A 19,753-nucleotide genomic window follows, 5' to 3' on the forward strand; every position below is an offset into this window, starting at 1 on the left:
AGATAAAGAACCTTGGAGAATATCATGATTTATATCTAAAAGCAGATGTTTTATTGTTAGCTGATGTGTCTGAAGCTTTTAGATCACTCTGTCATAATAAAAATTGTTATGGATTAGATCCTGCCCACTATTTCACAGCTCCTGGTTTAGCTTGGAGTGCAATGTTGAAAATGACAAAAGATATAGATTTAATCAGTGATGTTGATATGCTTTTGATGATTGAGAAGTCCAAGAGAGGTGGAATATCACAAGTATGTTCAAAAAGATATGCTAAAGCAAATAATAAATATCTTCCAAATTATGATAGTGAAAAAGATAGTAATTATTTGATGTATTTTGATGCTAATAATTTATATGGATGGGCAATGTCTCAATCTCTGCCTTATGGTAAATTAGAGTGGGTGGAAGAAAAGGATTATGAAAAGGCTTTGATGAATATTGTTATTTCTTCTCAAGAGGAATTGAATGACGAAGAAGAAGGTTATTATTTTGAAGTTGATTTGAGGTACCCGAGTGATCTTCATAATAAGCATAAAGACCTTCCTTTTGCATGTGAGAAAGAAACCCCAAAGAAAGAATGTTTCAGTGATTATCATAAAAGTTTTAATATTAAAGGCAAATCAACAGAAAAGTTCTTAACAACATTCTATGATAAAGAGGGATATGTTTTGCATCAGAGAAGCTTAAAACAGTTTTTGAGAGAAGGATTGAGAGTAGCTAAAATTCATAGAGTTTTAAAATTTAAACAAAGTCCTTGGGTGAAAAAGTATATTCAATTCAATACAGATATGAGAGCAAATACAAAAGTAAAATTTGAAGGGGACTTTTATAAATTAATGAATAATGCTGTATTTGGAAAGACTATGGAAAATGTTAGAAACAGGCAAAACATTAGATTCGCAACATCTTGGAAAGAAGCTTCGAGATTGATAAATAAATCAAGTTTTGAGAGAGAAGAGGTTTTTTCAGAGAACTTTTCTGCTATTCATATAAAAAAGGAAAGTATTGTAACGGATAAACCAATTTATATTGGAACAGCAGTTCTTGATTTATCAAAGATATTGATGTATGATTATTTGTATAATGACAAAGAAAGAGTATGGTGAAAATGTTTCATTGTTGTATATGGACACTGATAGTTTTATCCTAGATATAAAAACTGATGATGTTTATAAAGATATGAAGAAAAATATTGGAGTATATGATACAAGTAATTTCAGCAAGAAGAGTGAGTTATTTTCCAAAAAGAATGAAAAGGTTATTGGTAAGTTTAAGGATGAGTTGGGTGGAAAAGTAATGAGTGAGTTTATTGGATTGAGAGCAAAGGCATATGCTTATAAGTATGGTGATCAGATTGATAAGAGGTTAAAGGGAATAAAGAAATATGTAATAAAGAAATCAATAACTTTTAGAAATTATTATAATTGTTTGATGAATAAGAAAGAAGAATATAGGAAAATGAATACAATAAGAAGTTATAAACATAACATATATATAGTGAAGAAGTAAATAAAAAGGCATTAGGAGCCTTTGATGATAAGAGATTTATTTTAGATAATGGAATAGATTGTGTTCCATATGGATATTGTATGATAGAATGTATAAAATAGATTGTGTTTTAACGATGGCAAGATGGGTTAGGGTTTTTTAAGGGTTACCGCCGCGTTTTTTCGCAATATATAAATGGTCAAACCAAGTATTAATCAAACTAAAGAGTGGAGAAAATCTCAGTCTTGGTATATAAATGGAAAACATAATGAATGTGAAAAATATCAAATAAGTCTTATTGAAAAAATAACTAAAACAAAGGTAAATAAAACAAATTTAAAAAGTAGTACGTTAGAGGATGTAAAGAAAAAAATGAATATCCTTGAATGGACTGAAAACTTTGATGGTTATCAATTGAACAATGAAAAAACAATTTACTATAATCTCAAAATGATATGTGGCTCAGGAGGTGGTCAAACAAGAGCATTAAGAGAAGTTTATCATTTCGTAATGGCACAAAAGGGGTATCTTAAAAAATATAAAGATTCAAATGTTTTGTTTTTCAATATTTTAGATGGGGATTATTGTCCAAAGAAAATTAAACTATTGAAGGAATTTGAGAATGAACAAATCTTTCTTGGTTCAATGAGTGAGCTAAACAATATGCATTGGTTATTTGATAAAGAGTGTCCCGAGGCTTAGACGTTTCAGATATTTCTTTCGAATCACTTTAACAAATCACATTACCACTTTAGTACTTGAACAAATCTTTATCTTATTGCATGGGTTATTTGAAAAAAGTATCCCCAGGTTAAAAGGGGAGACAAATAAATATACCTTGGGATAAAAAGGGGGTTTATTTTTTAGGGAAAAAAATATGAATCGCTGAAAATCCCCCATTCATTTACATGGGGAAAAGTGAGCCAGAACCAGTATATTCACCCTACTTCTACATCTTTTAAGTGATTTCCAACCCCCCCAAAAAAAATTGTTGGAGAATTTTTTTTTTTTTTTGCATTTCTACATGTTTTAAGTGATTTCCAACCTTCCCCCCCCCCAAAAAAAAATTGTTAGAGAAAAAAAATTGCAATTTCTTTTTCAACAAAATTTCGATTATTTTTGCATTTCTACATGTTTTTAGTGATTTCCAACCCTCCCAAAAAAATTGTTACCTCCCCCAAAAAAAATTTTCGAGAATTTTTTTTTTTTGCATTTCTACATGTTTAAGTGATTTCCAACCCCCCAAAAAATTGTTTGAGAAAAAAATTTTTCTTTTTGCATTTTTACATGTTTTAAGTGATTTCCAACCCCCCCAAAAATTGTTACCCCCCCCCCCGAAAAAGGAAAAAAAATTGCATTTCTACATATTTTAAGTGATTTTCAACCCCCCCAAAAATTGTTTGAGAAAAAAAAAATTTGCATTTCTCCATATTTTAAGTGATTTTCAACCCCCCCAAAAATTGTTTGAGAAAAATATTTTTTTTACATTTCTACATGTTTTAAGTGATTTCCAACCCCCCCCCCAAAAAAAAAATTGTTACCCCACCCAAAAAAAGAGAATTTTTTTGCATTTCTACATGTTTTAAGTGATTTGCAGCCCCCCCCAAAAAAATTGTTACCCCCCCCAAAAAATTGTTTGAGAAATTTTTTTTTTGCATTTCTACATATTTTAAGTGATTTCTAAACCCCCCTCCAAAAAATTGTTTGAGAAAATTTTTTTATTTTTTTGCATTTTTACATGTCAGTGATTTCCAACCCCCCCAAAAATTGTTTGAGAAAAATATTTTTTTTTTTGCATTTCTACATGTTTTAAGTGATTTCCAACCCCCCCAAAAAAATTGTTACCCCCCCCCCAAAAAAAGTTAGAGAAGTTTTTTTGCATTTCTACATGTTTTAAGTGATTTCCAACCCCCCAAAAATTTTTTTTACCCCCCCCCCCAAAAAAATAGAGAACATTTTTTTTTTTGCATTTCTACATGTTTTAAGTAATTTCCAACCCCCCCCCCAAAAAAATTTGTTAACCCCCCAAAAAAATTGTTAGAGAATTTTTTTTGCATTTCTACATTGTAAGTGATTTCCAACCCCCCCCCCAAAAAAAATAGTTACCCCCACCCCAAAAAAATAGAGAATTTTTTTTTGCATTTCTACATTTTAAGTGATTTCCAACCCCCCAAAAAATTGTTACCCCCCCCCAAAAAAATTGTTCGAGAAAATTTTTTTTTGCATTTCTCCATATTTTAAGTGATTTCAAACACCCCCAAAAATTGTTTGAGAAAAATATTTTTTTTTGCATTTCTACACGTCTTAAGTGATTTCCAACCCTCCCCCAAAAAAATTGTTACCCCTCCAAAAAAAATTGTTCGAGAATTTTTTTTTTGCATTTCTACATGTTTTAAGTGATTTCCAACCCCCCAAAAAATTGTTTGAGAAAAAAAATTATCTTTTTGCATTTTTACATGTTTTAAGTGATTTCCAACCCCCCCCAAAAAAATTGTTACCCCCCCCCCACCAAAAATATTGTTAGAGAAATTTTTTTTTGCATTTCTACATGTTTTAAGTGATTTCCAACCCCCCCAAAAAATTGTTTGAGAAATTTTTTTTTTTTTGCATTTCTACATGTTTAAGTGATTTCCAAACCCCCAAAAAATTGTTACCCCCCCCCAAAAAATTGTTCGAGAAAATTTTTTTTTGCATTTCTCCATATTTTAAGTGATTTCAAACCCCCCAAAAATTGTTTCAGAAAATTTTTTTGCATTTCTACACGTCTTAAGTGATTTCCAACCCCCCCCCAAAAAAAATTGTTACCCCTCCAAAAAAAATTGTTCGAGAAATTTTTTTTTGCATTTCTACATGTTTTAAGTGATTTCCAACCCCCCAAAAAATTGTTTGAGAAAAAAAATTATCTTTTTGCATTTTTACATGTTTTAAGTGATTTCCAACCCCCCCAAAAAAATTGTTACCCCCCACCAAAAAAATTGTTAGAGAATTTTTTTTGCATTTCTACATGTTTTAAGTGATTTCCAAACCCCCAAAAAATTGTTTGAGAAAAAACATTTCTTTTTGCTTTTTTATGTTTAAGTGATTTACAACCCCCCCCAAAAAAATTACCCTCTCCCCCCCCCAAAAGGGAAATTTTTTTTTGCATTTTTACATGTTTTAAGTGATTTACACCCCCCCCCCAAAAAAAAAATTGTTAGAGAATTTTTTTTTTGCATTTCTACATGTTTTAAGTGATTTCCAACCCCCGAAAATTTTTTACCCCCACCCAAAAAAAGATAGAGAAATTTTTTTTTACATTTCTACATGTTTTAAGCGATTTCCAACCCCGCCCCCCAAGAAAAATTGTTAACCCCCCCAAAAAATTGTTAAGAGAAAATTTTTCCTTGCATTTCTACATGTTTTAAGTGATTTCCAACCCCCCCATGAAAAAATTGTTACCCCCACCCAAAAAAAAGAATTTTTTTTGCATTTATATATGTATAAAGTGATTTCCAACCCCCCCAAAAAAAATTATGAGAGAATTTTTTTTTGCATTTCTACATATTTTAAGTGATTTCCAACCCCTCCCAAAAAATTGTTTGAGAATTTTTTTTTTATTTTTTTGGATTTTTACATGTTTTAAGTGATTTGCAGCCCCCCCCAATTGTTACCGCCCAAAAAAAATTGTTTGAGAAAAATTTTTTTTTGCATTTCTACATATTTTAAGTGATTTTCAAACCCCCCTCCAAAAAATTGTTTGAGGAAAAAAATTTATTTTTTTGCATTTCTCCATATTTTATGTGATTTCCAACCCCCCCCAAAAAATAGAGATTTTTTTTTCATTTCTACTTGTTTTAAGTGATTTGCAGCCCCCCCCAAAAAATTGTTACCCCCCCAAAAAAAATTGTTTCAGAAAAAAAATTTTTTTTTTTTGCATTTCTACATATTTAAGTGATTTCCAAACCCCCCTCCAAAAAGTTGTTTGAGGAAAAAAAATTCTTTTTTTGCATTTTTACATGTTTTAAGTGATTTCCAACCCCGGCTAAAAGAAATTGTTTCCCCCCCCCCCCAAAAAGGATTTTTTTTTGCATTTCTGCATTTTTTAATTGATTTCCAACCCCCCAAAAAAATTGTTACCCCTCCCAAAAATGTTAGAGAAATTTTTTTGCATTTCTACATGTTTTTAGTGATTTCCAACCCCCCCAAAAAAATTGTTCCCCCCCCCCCAAAAAAAAATTGTGAGAGAAATTTTTTTTTTGCATTTCTACATATTTTAAGTGATTTTTCAACCTGCGCAAAAATTGTTTGAGAAAAAAAAAATTTGGGGCATTTTTACATGTTTTAAGTGATTTCCAAACCCCCCCAAAAAAATTGTTTCCCTCCCCCCCAAAAAGGATTTTTTTTGCATTTCTACATGTTTTTAGTGATTTCCAACCACCCCCCGAAAAATTGTTTGAGAAAACTTTTTTTTATTTTTTTGCATTTCTACATGTTTTAAGTGATTTCCAACCCTCCCCCCCCCCCAAAAGAAAAAATTGTTGGAGAAAAAAAAATTTGCAATTTCTTTTTCAAAAAAATTTCGATTTAATTTGCATTTCTACATGTTAAAGTGATTTCCAACAAAAAAACATGCTGAAATTATAATTGCGGCTGATTTTGTAACTTCAGGTGGATATCAATTTCAGGTGGATATCTTCAGGTGGATACCACGTAAAATCAATTTCTGTCTCAAGGAATGTAGTTATGACGAATGAATTGAGTATGTAAAAGTTAAAAGTAAAAGGGAAAGTTGCAAACTATAACTCTGTGAGCACTGTTGACGTCAAATTGAATGAATAGGATATCAGGTTCACTTGAGTGACCTAGCAGTATTGGCGGCGGAGGTTTTGCACTCTACCGAGTGCTCCCCCTCTAGTTAAAACTGCTTTCCAACGGTTGTATATTTTAAAAAACGCTTAAAAAGTGTATCCTAAAGTGCTTTACTCTACTTTATTTCTCCATCATGAACAACCCGTTCATTCTTCTTCTTCATCAAAAACATTTCCTTTTCTCGTTAACAAGGATATTTCCCAAAAGCTCCGCAATCCTATGCACTTTGTTAATCCAGCCATCTCTTTCACTTTCACCCAAATTTTCCTCCATACCTTCAACCAAACATGCTCTCACCCCCACCTCACCTATGAAGCCTGTCACAAGTTATCCAGTTTGGAAATCCTGAGGAATCAATTTTGTAAAGGCTGTGCACACACAATAAAAATTTCCCCTTCACCTCTATTCACGGTGTCAAACCTTTCCATGTCAGTACCATCCCCCCTCCTGCTATCCCCTCATCCTACCCCCTCTCAACTTCAACCTCATCCTCCATCCTCTCAACTCCCCCTCCCCAAACTACTCCCCCTCCCAGCTTTCCCCATGCCCCTCCTGGCTTCGCCCCTCCCTACACCCTACTCCCCCAACTTGCCCCCACTCTGCACCCTCTCTTTGCTCCTTTCCACACCCCTCTGTCCTATCAGCAGCTCCTCTCCCCCTGTCCCTAACCATGTAGAGCACAATTATCTGAAGCCTCCATTCCAACCTGACAGATCTCTCAATGTAGGCCGCTGCCGATAAACCGGACATCATCTGCTTAACCAAAGCCTTCCTCCCACAGGACATCCCTATCTCCTTAGTGTCTCTCTCTGGCTATTGTCCCCTCTAGTTTGATCAAGCTGAACCCTGTCCTTGTGGCAGAGTAGCACTTTACATCAAAAACTCAATTTCTTACACTCTATATACTGCTCTTACACATCCCATACCCCAAGAGTACCTCTGGCTGTGACTTCCCTCCACTCCCACCTCATGTTTGTCTCTGTGTTGTGAAGTCCTCCTAACAGTGACGACTCCATCTACATTTCTCTCTCTCAGATGAAATGGACCAACTTTTAATCACTCATCCCAACTCTCTTCCTTCATATGTGGTGACAACATGGACCAACTTCAATATGTGGTGCAAAGGACTACTGTGACTCATGGTCTGACTCAATTTGTGAACTTTCCCACCCAGGTTTCTCCCAATGGGAAATCTTTCCTCCTGGATTTGGTGATAACAAACTTCCCCTCAAATGTATCTTGCTTGTCCTCTTCCCCAATTGCCTCTTTTGATCATGTGCTAGTGAAGGTCAACATCTCTCTGGACATTCTATGAAAACAGCCTCTGTGCCAGTGAGTCTGGCAGTTCACTCAAGCAAACTGGCATGGTCTGCAAGCAGCAATCACACTTCAGGACTGGTCTCCTATATCCACCACCGCTAATATTTATTCAGCCTCGGTATTCTTCCACAGGAATCTGCTCTCTCTTATGCACCGATTCATCCCATCTCCTATTCAGTTGTCTTACCGATCCTCTCACTCTTGGTCCTCTGAATCCTGTGGTGAGGCAGTTGCTTTAAAAAAAACTTGCATTCTCCCCATGAAATGGAAATCCAACCAAAGGTAACCTCAGATCATTCCACAAAGCTCACAACAAGTGTGTGTCTACCCTCAGCAGAGTCAGAAAACAACATCTGTCCAGTGTCAACAATGACCTTTCAAACTTGTCTCCCTCCGCTAAAACATGGTGGTGTCTTGTCACGTCGGTCTCTGGTCTCTGGCTCCCTTTCCATTCCTTCCCCCACTTCAAATGGCACCATAGCCAACTCCGCTGGTGAGAAGGCCAAATGCTTCAATTCTGTGTTTGCTTCAAAATCTTGTGTCCCCAAACCCACTCTTTTTGTACCCACCCCTTCCCAGTCGAACCCAACTCCTCCTGAATTCCTCTTTTGCACCTGAAAAGGAGGAAAATTTTCTGGCAACCCTTGACTCTGACTCTGCAACTGGATTGGACGGCATCAGCTCATGTGGCTTAATAACCTGCTCTACTACTCTTGCACATCTTCTCTCTGCCCTTCTCACCCTGTCAATTACCAAAGGTAATTTCCATCTGCTTGGACATCAGCCAACATCACAGCATTACATAAAAAGTGCAAAAATGGATCCCCTTAACTACAGACCAATAAGTTTACTTCCAATCATCAGCAAGGGCATGGAATCCATCATCACAGTTGCCATAAAATCATTCCTTTTCTCCAACAGCCTCATCTCAGATCATCAATTCCAATTCAGACCTGGTCACTCTACTCTGGCCATTCTATCACTTCGCCATCACCGACAGGTCTGTGGTCTCTGTCTTTTTCCACCTCATTTCTGGACTTGCACCCTCTGCCCTCTCTGTGATTTATCCCCCCGCCCCCTCAGGTATCTGCAGGATGCATGTAGTCCACCAGCAACGCCCTTCTCGTGAAACTGCCAAAATCCAGAACTACTACTCATATCCACTCATTTTTCCTCTTTTTTCCTGCTTGTGGAACCACCTTCCATGCTCTTTTAAATCTCATTCTTCCCTCCAGGTCTTCAAGACAGCTGTTCACCACCATCTCAAGTCATCCCCCATCCAAGTCATTCTGTCTTTTCCTCCATTGGTCCAGTGTCGTCTGCACGTTAGTTTAACCAGGAAGTTCTACCCCACCAATTTGGCTCTTATTAGCCAGCGCGTATTTGGCAGCTCCACTCGGCTCCACCTGATATGGTAAGTTCCATGCAAGTACACATCGAGGGCACGAGATCCCCCTTGGTATGGCCATATACAGGTAAGGTATCATGCGGAGTAGTGTTATCCTGCCAGGATTGGCAGGACCAATCGGCGTCTGTGGTTGTTTAGCAACCCGTCAGCGCACGGAGTTATCTGTGCCCAGCGGCTTCAGGACTGTGCAGTCGGGAGGGACTCGAGTACTTCCCCTCATGGCAAGCCTCAAACTCCGGATCTGTAACAATATTAAAAAAAAGGCAATTTATTAGTCACCTAACAGTATTACCAATCAGTCAACATATTTTCCCGAAGCATTCTATTTCATGATGATATACAAAAAATGTTGAGAAGTGCATGAGCACTGCAATTTGGTGAAAATGGGTGTGGAAGAAAAATTCATCATATTACCAAGTGAAGATGAAGAGAAGGATAAACCAAAGCTGTCCTTCTTCCGACAAGGTTTTATTGGTCGTACTATAACCAAGATTTTGGCAATTGGGGCACTGCATCCGCACGGGCACGTCCCGCATCATAACTGGAGCTGCTGGAGCAGCTGGAGATTGAACGCCAGCTGCAAATGAAGAGCATCATCAAAAAATGCAACATTTTGTGGGCCTTTTATAAAGTGCTCTAATTATATTATATCAACCATGTTAGCAATGGCTATTTGTCTGCAGAATTATCAGCGACAATGCCTCCATATGTCCTCATTCCAATCAACTGACTTAATATCTCTCACTCCCCCACTCTCCCCCACTCTCCCCCACTCTCCCCCACTCTCCCCCACTCTCCCCCACTCTCCCCCACTCTCCCCCACTCTCCCCCACACTCTCTCTCTCTCTCTCTCTCTCTCTCTCTCTCTCTCTCTCTCTCTCTCTCTCTCTCTCTCTCTCTCTCTCTCTCTCTCTCTCTCTCTCTCTCTCTCTCACCCTCTCTCACCCTCTCACCCTCTCACCCTCTCTCTCTCACCCTCTCACCCTCTCACCCTCTCTCATCTTACAGCCTTTAGCAGTTCAAGACCTGGATAAATCAGCTGTCCCTCATCAACCGTTTATACTTCTTTTTCCTTCAGTTCCTTTTGTCATAGGAGATCATCCTGAAAGACCGTGGGTGTATCCCTTTTTCTGGAACTTTTAAATGAAAATAAAATTCTAATTGCTGCCAAAAATATCTCAGTGATAATGAGCTTAGGGAGGCCTTTGTCTGGCAGTGGACTGAAAAGAGGCTCATGGTGATGATGACAATATTGATATTAAAAGTTAATGAAAAATTCTAAATTAACATTCATTAACTAATGGTCTTCGCACATTCTTTGCACCAACTGCCATTCCAATAACGTTTTCATATCATGATTATCAATTGTACCATGAAAACGTGTGGATAAAAAGTGTGTGGCAAAAAGGAAGAATAAACCATGTATGCCACATACATAAATTAAAATGTGCAAAAGAAACTGAACTTGCGTAAGCAAATTTATAGTCAGCGAGAATGGTTCCCTTTGGGCCTTTATGACGTGAACGACTGTTCATTATCCAATGAACCATTCTCACTGTGGGGGATGGAGCTGAATTATAGGAAAACCTCATCAGGATTGAATCACCCATTCCAAAGTTATATGGAAAGGGCTTGTCGTTAAATCTGGTGATTACAATTATCCAAAATTATGCATCATGCCCTAGGACCGATGTTATGTAGTTTTGCTCAAGCATCACAAACTGATGGTTCCGTTTAGCAAAAGAGCAAATTAAACTGGAGTAACTTTAAGAGGATCTTAATTGCCGAGGACTTTGAATGGGCTCAGTGCTGCAATTTTACAACTTCAGGCAGTGCAAGACAGGTACCTGCAACTGGTTTGTTGGTGAGTGTGGTATAGCCTGCGGGCCTGCGGGGCGGGGCGTGATGATGGGGGGAGTGGTCGTCGTGAGCATCGTGTCTGCCAGAAATATAAGGAGTGCGCGCCGCCTGAGGCGTCGTAGTGGTGCCGTAGTGCCACGGCTCGTGAGTGTGTTGAGTACGTAATAAAGGAGAGCCGCGGGCAAAGTACGCCCGCACTCGCGCTTGTACACCACAGCCGGGCTCAACTGTTCCCCCGCTCGTGTCTGCCTGCTAAGCATCTTTACCACGACACTACAGTTGGCTGACGAGGATCTTCGGATCGGCGTATGCAGGGCGGCAGCGAATAACCCGTGCGGTTCCAGGCTACGGAGCCAAGGGTCTCGCCAGCACGAGCATGGCAGAAGGTCGGGGCACGGCGCACGGGCGCGTGCCCGTTTTGGGGGGAGATGACTTCGAGTTGTTTTCTGAACAATTGGGTTGCTACTTCCGCGCGAATGATGTAGATGATGAAGAAAAACGCAAGTCGATCTTGCTCGCCTCGCTATCAATGGAGCACTACCGGCTGCTGAGTGATTTGGTGGCTCCAGATAAGCCCAGTGATGACGGGCTATCGTTTCCGGACATTGTGGCGAAAATGAAGACTCACTTGGCGCCAGAGAAGTCGTTGCGGCTCGCGCGGTTCCAGTTCGATCACCTCGCGAAGGGGGGGCGAGGAGCGCGTTGCAGATTTCATAGCACGGGTGAAGCATTCGGCCGTGCCTTGCAAGTTCACGGCAGAGGAGCGTCCGGCACGACTCAGAGATCGTTTTATTTCTGGTCTGCGAGACGCGAAGATGGTAGCAGCCATCCTGCGGTTGACCGACGTCACATTCGACTCGGCGGTCGGGACTGCTTCGTCTGTCGAGCAGACACTCACGGATGTCCGCACCATCGCTGGCCAGGACGTAATGAGTAGCTCCAGCTGGGGCATGTCGGCTGATCCCGAGGTCCACGCGGTGACCCAGGTGCCGCAGGTCGCACATCCCGGAGTTCACGCGATGACCCAGGCGCCACAGGTTGCGCAGCCCGGGGTCCGCGCGATGACCCAGGTGCCGCAGGTCGCACGCGCGTCTGGCGGTGCGGGACGAGGGCGCGCACCGCAGCACGGTCGCACCGGGAGCGAGGTGGATTTCCAGGGGTGCTGGGGGTGTGGTGGTCCGCACCTGCGACGAATGTGCCCGTATAAGAACACCGTGTGTTTGCATTGTCACAAGGTGGGACATTTGAAGCGTGTGTCGGATGGCGGGGGCCTCCGTTGGGGTCTTGGATGGCGAGGTGCGGGAGGACCCCAGTGACCTGGAGATCGGCCTGCAGCCGGGGCATGGCGATGCCGGCGGGCCAGAGCAGGAGATGCAACCACGGTTGAGTCTGTTTTCCGTTGGTCCGGAGATGACGACGCCGTTCACGGTTGAGGTCGAAGTGAATGGCGAGCCGACCGTGTTTTGCGTGGACACCGGGGCTGCAGTGTCGGTCATGGGCGAGCAGGCGGCTCGTGGTCTTCGCGGTGTTCGCCTAGTCGAGACGACCTTGTCGCTGTACACGTACACCGGTGAAGCGATTGCACCGCTTGCGAGGGCCGACGTCTCACTGCGCTACCGAGGTCGACGCGCCCGGCTCTCAGTGTTCGTGGTGCGAGGGGAGGGGCCCGCCCTTTTGGGTCGGGACTGGCTGGCGCACCTCGGGCTGGATCTCCAGTTCGTACCTCCAGGTGTGCCGGTGCTCTCTTCGATGCTTTCGTCGAGGCCCGAGGGCGAGGTTCTGGCGGCGGGAGCCGCGTCGATGCAACGGGAGCGGCCGTTCGTTGCTGCCTGCAACGGTGATGTGCGGTTCGGGAGCAGCGGGAGCCGTGCCAGCTCTCGCGATGAATTCTCGCGCTTCGGCGGCGTTCATGAGGCAATGCGCGCCTGTGTTGTTTGGGCAGCTTTGACGGCGAGCTGCAGCGAGCCGGTCGCGTTCAAGGAAGTCACGGTTCGCAACATCGAGTCAACAACCAAGGGACGGACTCGTGATGGGGGTTATGGATTGCTGTTCATTGCATATTTGTTTTTCCTTGCTCTAGTGATGCGGTTTAACGTTGTTGAAATAAATGCCAACAGTTCCTGTGTGAGAGTGGGTTTGGCGGAGATCAATCGATGGGTTTTGCAGTATGGTCAATGTGATGTTGTGGCTTTGGGAGCGGTGGTGGCGAATAAAAAGGTTTGGTTGGCCTTCCATTGCCCCAGGCCGCGGGTAGTTGCTTTGTCATGTGCAGAGATTTTGCCGAAAGAACGCGCTGTACGGGAAAATGAGTTTGCAATGGTTCCAGTGATATTCCTATTGATTTATGACGAGCCTATGGTTGAGGTGTGGTTTGAATGGAGTTGCTACTGTCTAACTGCCGTGTGGGTCTCGGAGATCGACTCGGAGCCAGGACTGGTGCGCTGGTCAGCGTTACCCCCACCTCTGGTTGCGGCAAGGTCAGACATGCCTGGCGCCGGGGGCGCAGCTCTCTGTGTTCGCTCAAGGCCGTTTAGTCGGGCGTTGGCATCTCAACTGATTGTGGTGCGTGGGTTGTTGTGGAGCATTGGTTGCATCCAGCCAGCGGCGCTGTTCAGCGCCCCCATCCAAGGTCAATCGAGTCTGGCGCTGGCGCCACGGCTTCCAGACAGCGGGCTTCCGGCCTCGGAATGTTTATCTGCTTCAGGTCTGCCTGGGGGAGGTGTGCCGCCTTGTGGGCCGGAGGCGTTTGATGGTGCCGGGGGAGGTTTGCTCGGGAGGTCGCCGCGGCCTCGCCGAAGGCCATGTAAGCATGAGCCGCCTGGGGGCGTTTCCGCTGTGTAGTGCTGCTGTGCTTCTCGCCTTGCTGCTTCATATCGGTAACACGGTCAGAGTTTGGTAGGTGCTGTGTGCACCTCCGTCTTCCGAACCTGGCCGTTGCAGCTCCACTAGCTCGCTTCCACACGTTATATGATGTGATGTGCTTTTATACTTCGCTGTTTTCTTTTTTGTACCTTGTCTACTGTTATACCGTAGTACTTCGTGCTGTTTATGCTTATTATGATGGTGATCATTTAATAATCATAGTTTTAGGAGGGAGGAGTGTGGTATAGCCTGCGGGCCTGCGGGGCGGGGCGTGATGATGGGGGGAGTGGTCGTCGTGTGCATCGTGTCTGCCAGGAATATAAGGAGTGCACGCCGCCTGAGGCGTCTTAGTGGTGCCGTAGTGCCACGGCTCATGAGTGTGTTGAGTACGTAATAAAGGAGAGCCGCGGGCAAAGTACGCCCGCGCTCGTGCTTGTACACCACAGCCGGGCTCGACTGTTCCCCCGCTCGTGTCTGCCTGCTAAGCATCTCTACCACGACACTACAGTGAGAGTAACAGGAGTTGTGTACCCATCATTGGCCGTGTTAGTTTTCTTCTTTGAGCAAAGGCAGCTGTATGTCACACGTTGGACAGTTGTCTGGATCATTTAGGCTGGAAAATGTCTTTCTTCGCTTACTCTAACCCTGTCTGCCACTGCTTACATCACGAGGTAGCCTGTTTCTACAATAATGTCTTTGATGAACTACACTGATTAATTAATTAATTAACTGCATGAAAAGCCATTGTTTGACACACATTTTGTTTCTTTTCATCACTAACGTTTTTCAGGAAATAGCTTAGAGCCTTAGACCAAAGTAGGCTTACATCAGACATGTGTCGTTGAATGTCTTTAACCTATTAAACAGGTTGGTTGAGTGGGTTGAACACTCCTCTGACTAGTGAGTCATGTTCCTTGAAATCCCATCTTACCAGACTCGCACAAGGATACGGACAAGGAACTTTGGCACAGGAGCACATCATTTGACCCATCATTCCTGTGCTGTGCCTACACCAACCAGTAGAGCAATCCATCCACACACACAAGCTACCAACGAGTCCTGACAATATCCCCAATGCATCCAGATACCTATCTAATTGCCATTTAAACTTATCCACCCCCTCCATAGAGAGTTGTCACTACCTTTCCAGGAAGACCAACTATGCATTAACCATTCTCTGACTGAAAGACCTCTGCCTTAAAACTGTCCTAACTCCTCTCATCTTTACTCTCCAGCTAAGGCCCCTGGTCCAAACACTCTCAATTCTGCTGAAAAACTCCACTGCACCTATCTTGTCCACACCCTTCATTATCTTAAACATCTCAATCAAATCCCCTCATGATCACCTCCTTTCGAATGTATAAAGTCTTGTGTCCTTTAACCATTCCTCATAGTTTAGTCTAGTTTGCCATGGAATCAACTGAGTACCTCTACGCTGAACCCTCTCTGTGGCAGCTATGTCCTTCCTCAGATGTGGAGACCGAAACTGTACACAATATTCGAGATGAAGCCTCACTAAATTCTTGTGGAATGTTAATATTAGATATTTTGATTTATCCCCTTGTGAATACAACCTGAATCCTTGTTTATTTTACCTATAGCTGCATGGCACTGTGCTGTCTGCTTATCCACTGAATCAATTACCACTCCCAAATCCTTCTCCTGTGTGATGTGCTCCAAGACTTCCCCTTGCATCCTGTAATCCCTATTTTCCTTTTCCCTACCCATCCCCAGCACCTTACATTTCCTTATGTTAAACTACACCTGCCAATCTTTTTTCCCCAACATATTAAAGTATCGAGACTTTGTGTCATTCACCTCACCTCCAAGCTTTGTGTCATCTGCAAATTTATAAAGTTGACTCTTGACTCCACTATCCAAATCATTAATGCAAATAATGAATAGTAATTGTCCCAGTCCTGATCCTTGATGTACCCACTACTTACATCCTCCCAGCAAGACATCCTCCCATTCACAGCCATTCTTTGCTTCCTATCACGAAACCAGTTCCCAATTCATTTAGCGACATGACCAGCCACTCCACAAGCCCTCACTTTAACTAACAACCTCCTATGTGGTACCTTATCAAATACCTTATGAAAGTCAAGATACACTACATCCACCACCATTCCCTCATCCACCAAATCAGAAACTACTTCATGGAACTGCAATAAATTTGTTAAACATGACCTCCCTTTGGTAAACGCTTGCTGACTTCCTTTAATGAGTTTGTATTTGTTTAAATGGTTCCTCATCTGGTCCTTAATTAATATTTCCAACACCTTCCCCATAACTGTAGTCAAACTAACAGGTCTATAGTTTCCCCAATTCCTCCCTGGATCCTTTCTTAAATAATGGTGTTACATTTGCTACTCTCCAACCCTCCGGTACCTGTCCTGACTTCAACGAGCTGTTAAAGATTTCCGTTAACATCTCGCTTACTTGCTCAGTCACCTCCCTCAATATTCTTGGATGCAAATTTTCTGGCCCTGGAGCTTTATCATCCCTTCCATTTTCTATCTGCTTCTTCACTTCATCTACTCCAACGACATGGATCTCTTCTAAAAGTCTTTGCTCACCCTAGATAGATACCATCTGCTATTGGAAGTTCTCCTGACTGTCCCCATGTAAATAATTAATAGAAGCAAAGAACTATTTAATCAGTTTGCCATTGTGCCTCAATGGGCCCACACTCCTCTTTCCCCTCTCTTTACCTTGGTGTAATGATCATACTATATTTGGCCATAAGGTATTTATTTTAGGCTTTAAAGAGCAGGTTGCGGGTCACCAAACATGTTCTGAAAATTTATCAAAATGATTATATGTGCATTAAATAGTTCGATGAATTGCACTTTTCTCACTTATTAAAAGGGAAGAATAAACCATGTGTGCCACATACATAAATTAAAATGTGATCACATCTATAATGTAAACAAAATCACAAAATATAAACTATTGTGGTTGCCCAACTATTGGAAAAATTAATGAAATTTAACTCCGAAGTTATTTCTCGAGGCTGTTGAAAAAAACAGCCGCGTGTCATATATGGATGGTGACGTCACGTTCTCCAAAACAAAGCGGATGCTCACTCGCTCATTGAAGAAGTGTCCAGTTCGGCAGGCCGTTCTTTCGCTTTTTTTGAGCTTGCAACTGTCTATATTATCCTTTTTTTATTTTGAATTATTGTAGAACAAAGTTATTTGGACATTTGTACATCATGCCTTGTACGTGTGTCGTCATGTTTTGCGAAAATGGCTGGAAAATGGGTAATCACTCCCACCGATTCCCGAAGGAATCAAACATTCGCCGGCAGTGAATAAGATTTGAACAAACAAAACGGACGAATTTTCCCCCAAAGAAAACGGGTAAAGAGGACCCTTTGGATAGACTTGTCATTTGTGGTGACCATTTCACGGCTGAGGATTACGAAGGCATAAACACATCTGATCACCACTCTGTGAATATGAGTTGTTGGTTGACAAGTTCTCCAGATACCGCTCTGTCACAGAATCAATTGTTGAGTTTAAGTGAGAAAAACCTTGAAATGTATTCTTAAAGAGTACATGGAAAAACACATAAATAAACTTTCTGTAAAACACAAGCATGAAAAATATTTTCTCAACAAATCAACTTATTGTTGATTAAATTACTTTTTAACAGCATCAGCAAATTGGGTTATTTCATTTCAATTGTAAAAAATTGATCAATTTTCCACTTTTTTTTTTTCTAAATTTGGTAGAATATTTTTCAATGAGGCTAAACATGTTTTGGTATTTATATGCCACAACAGTCTCTTGAAAGTTGGGGTTTGTTCTAACTGTTCACTTTCACTGGGGTCAAGCTCAGCTGTCAGAAAGACTTCAACGCCAAGGCTACGGTGTATAATATATTTGGGTCCATTATTGATTCATTCTATTTCTGACTCTTGAGTGACTAGAGGGTTAAAAATTATTATATCAAGTCACAGACGAATCAAACTTTACATTATTTTTTGCATCGAACAAGAAAATGAAAATCTACAAACCAATCTGTCTGGTGGAGTCTGTCAGTGTGAACTGCCAGGCAGTCAGTCCTACCACTTGGACACGAAATAGGCCGTTTTCTGGCACTTGTAAGTGGCTCAAATGTATATGGCTCAGGGCCAGAAACTCCATCTATCTATAATTCCAGCAGTGTGTGTGTGTGTCTGTGTGTCTGTGTGTCTGTGTGTCTGTGTGTGTGTGTGTGTGTGTGTGTGTGTGTGTGTGTGTGTGTGTGTGTGTGTGTGTGTGTGTGTGTGTGTGTGTGTGTGTGTGTGTCTGTCACCGCCGTTTCTCGACAACCGCTGGTCCGATCAAATTGAAACTTGCCAGGTATATTGCTGGGGCGTGGATGTGCCTTTTCAAGTTTTGATATTAATCGGACAAGTGCTTCCCAAGTTATGGCCATTTATTTACCAAACCAATGACAGGACACGGTGCTATGACATCACAATTGACGTGACAATTCTTCTTCTTTTTTTTGCACGTACAGCCACGCACATATGGGCACGCACGTACGGGCACGCGAGAGCGAAGGAACGGCCTGTGTGGTTGTTTCTGGCACGTGGTTTGAAATTTTTTTTTTTTGCACGTACGGCCATGCACGTACGGCCACGCACGTACGGGCCCGCACTAGTAGTATAAATTCCCATCATCGTCAAACTCATCCTCGGCAATATCGGAATGAAAACACTCAATTTCATCGCCGCTGAAATCACTCTGATTCGCATCTCGCCATTGTTCACACGCTGTTTCCAAATGTTCATGAAGTTTTCGGAGAACGTGACGTCATAGCATCTTCGGTAAATTCCGATCTGTTTTTCGATCACTGACAAAAGTTTTGACTCAAAAGATAATTTTAGCATATTTTGAGTTTCAAGTGTAAGAAAATATTTGCCCAACGATTATTAATGCGATTACAACCTTCGAATCGCGCGAAGTCATTAGCGACCCAAAACCTGCTCTTTAATGTATAGATATCTCATTCTTTAAAATGATATGATCATTCAACCTTCGGGACTCCCAAAAGTGCTGTTTCGATATTCGTTATGAACACACGTTAACTACTTGTTATCTCCATCTTCTATTCTCGGTAAATGTAAGAGTGAAATCTCCTGCCATTTCATACCATTTGATGCATCATTTTGCAGGCACATCAATGAAAACATACAAATATAGTAAATTAGGACAAATAGATTGCACCACGACAGGATTGCTAAAAAGTGAACCAAATCACGATGAAGTAACTCTCCATTCTCCTGATGTCCTACTTCACTTGGTGTACAGTGTGTGCATACACTGGGACTAAAAAATTGATGTACATTCGTACGATGCTGTAAGTTGGGATACGACTATGGAATTTGACCCAAGTACTGCCCCACAATGCCGTTTTTTTTCTTCTTTTCAAAAGGCACTGTTGCTTCTTTCAAATCTGACATTGAATGTGAGCAGAGGGGATATCTGGGTTAACACCAGTTGATGCAACAACCTGCTTGTGAGGCACCAGCATTTACGGTCGGGTAGATAACGAAACCCAGACAAGACAGCTCAAACGGGACTGTGTTACCTCCGAGCTATCCTGCCATGGACTCTTATTAGGACTGTGCTTCTCTGCTGATGGACATCTGGTAGCTTGTACCTGTTGCTGCATTTGAGCCTGGGGAGTTCTTCCCGACACCTTTATTTTTTGTTCCTTTTACACTTCTTTCTAATTTTTCACAATTCTCTTTATTCATTTTAATTCTTGCATTTTCTTTTCTTTTATCCATCTATCTATCTATCTATCTATGTATCTTGGAAAAGTGAATTCTTGCAAGAATTTTTTTCTGTAAGGCTAACTTGGCTGCACCTGGATAGGTTTGAGGACAGTGGAGTCGGGCTTAAACCCGAATCCTGTCCAAGTTCCGCCTGATGACTCCATCTTTGGTGTTTACGTCATCGAGTTCCT

Source organism: Eptatretus burgeri, chromosome 11 (assembly GCF_056783735.1).
Source record: "Eptatretus burgeri isolate ZD-2024b chromosome 11, Ebu_testis_v1, whole genome shotgun sequence".
Classification (NCBI taxonomy): domain Eukaryota; kingdom Metazoa; phylum Chordata; class Myxini; order Myxiniformes; family Myxinidae; genus Eptatretus; species Eptatretus burgeri.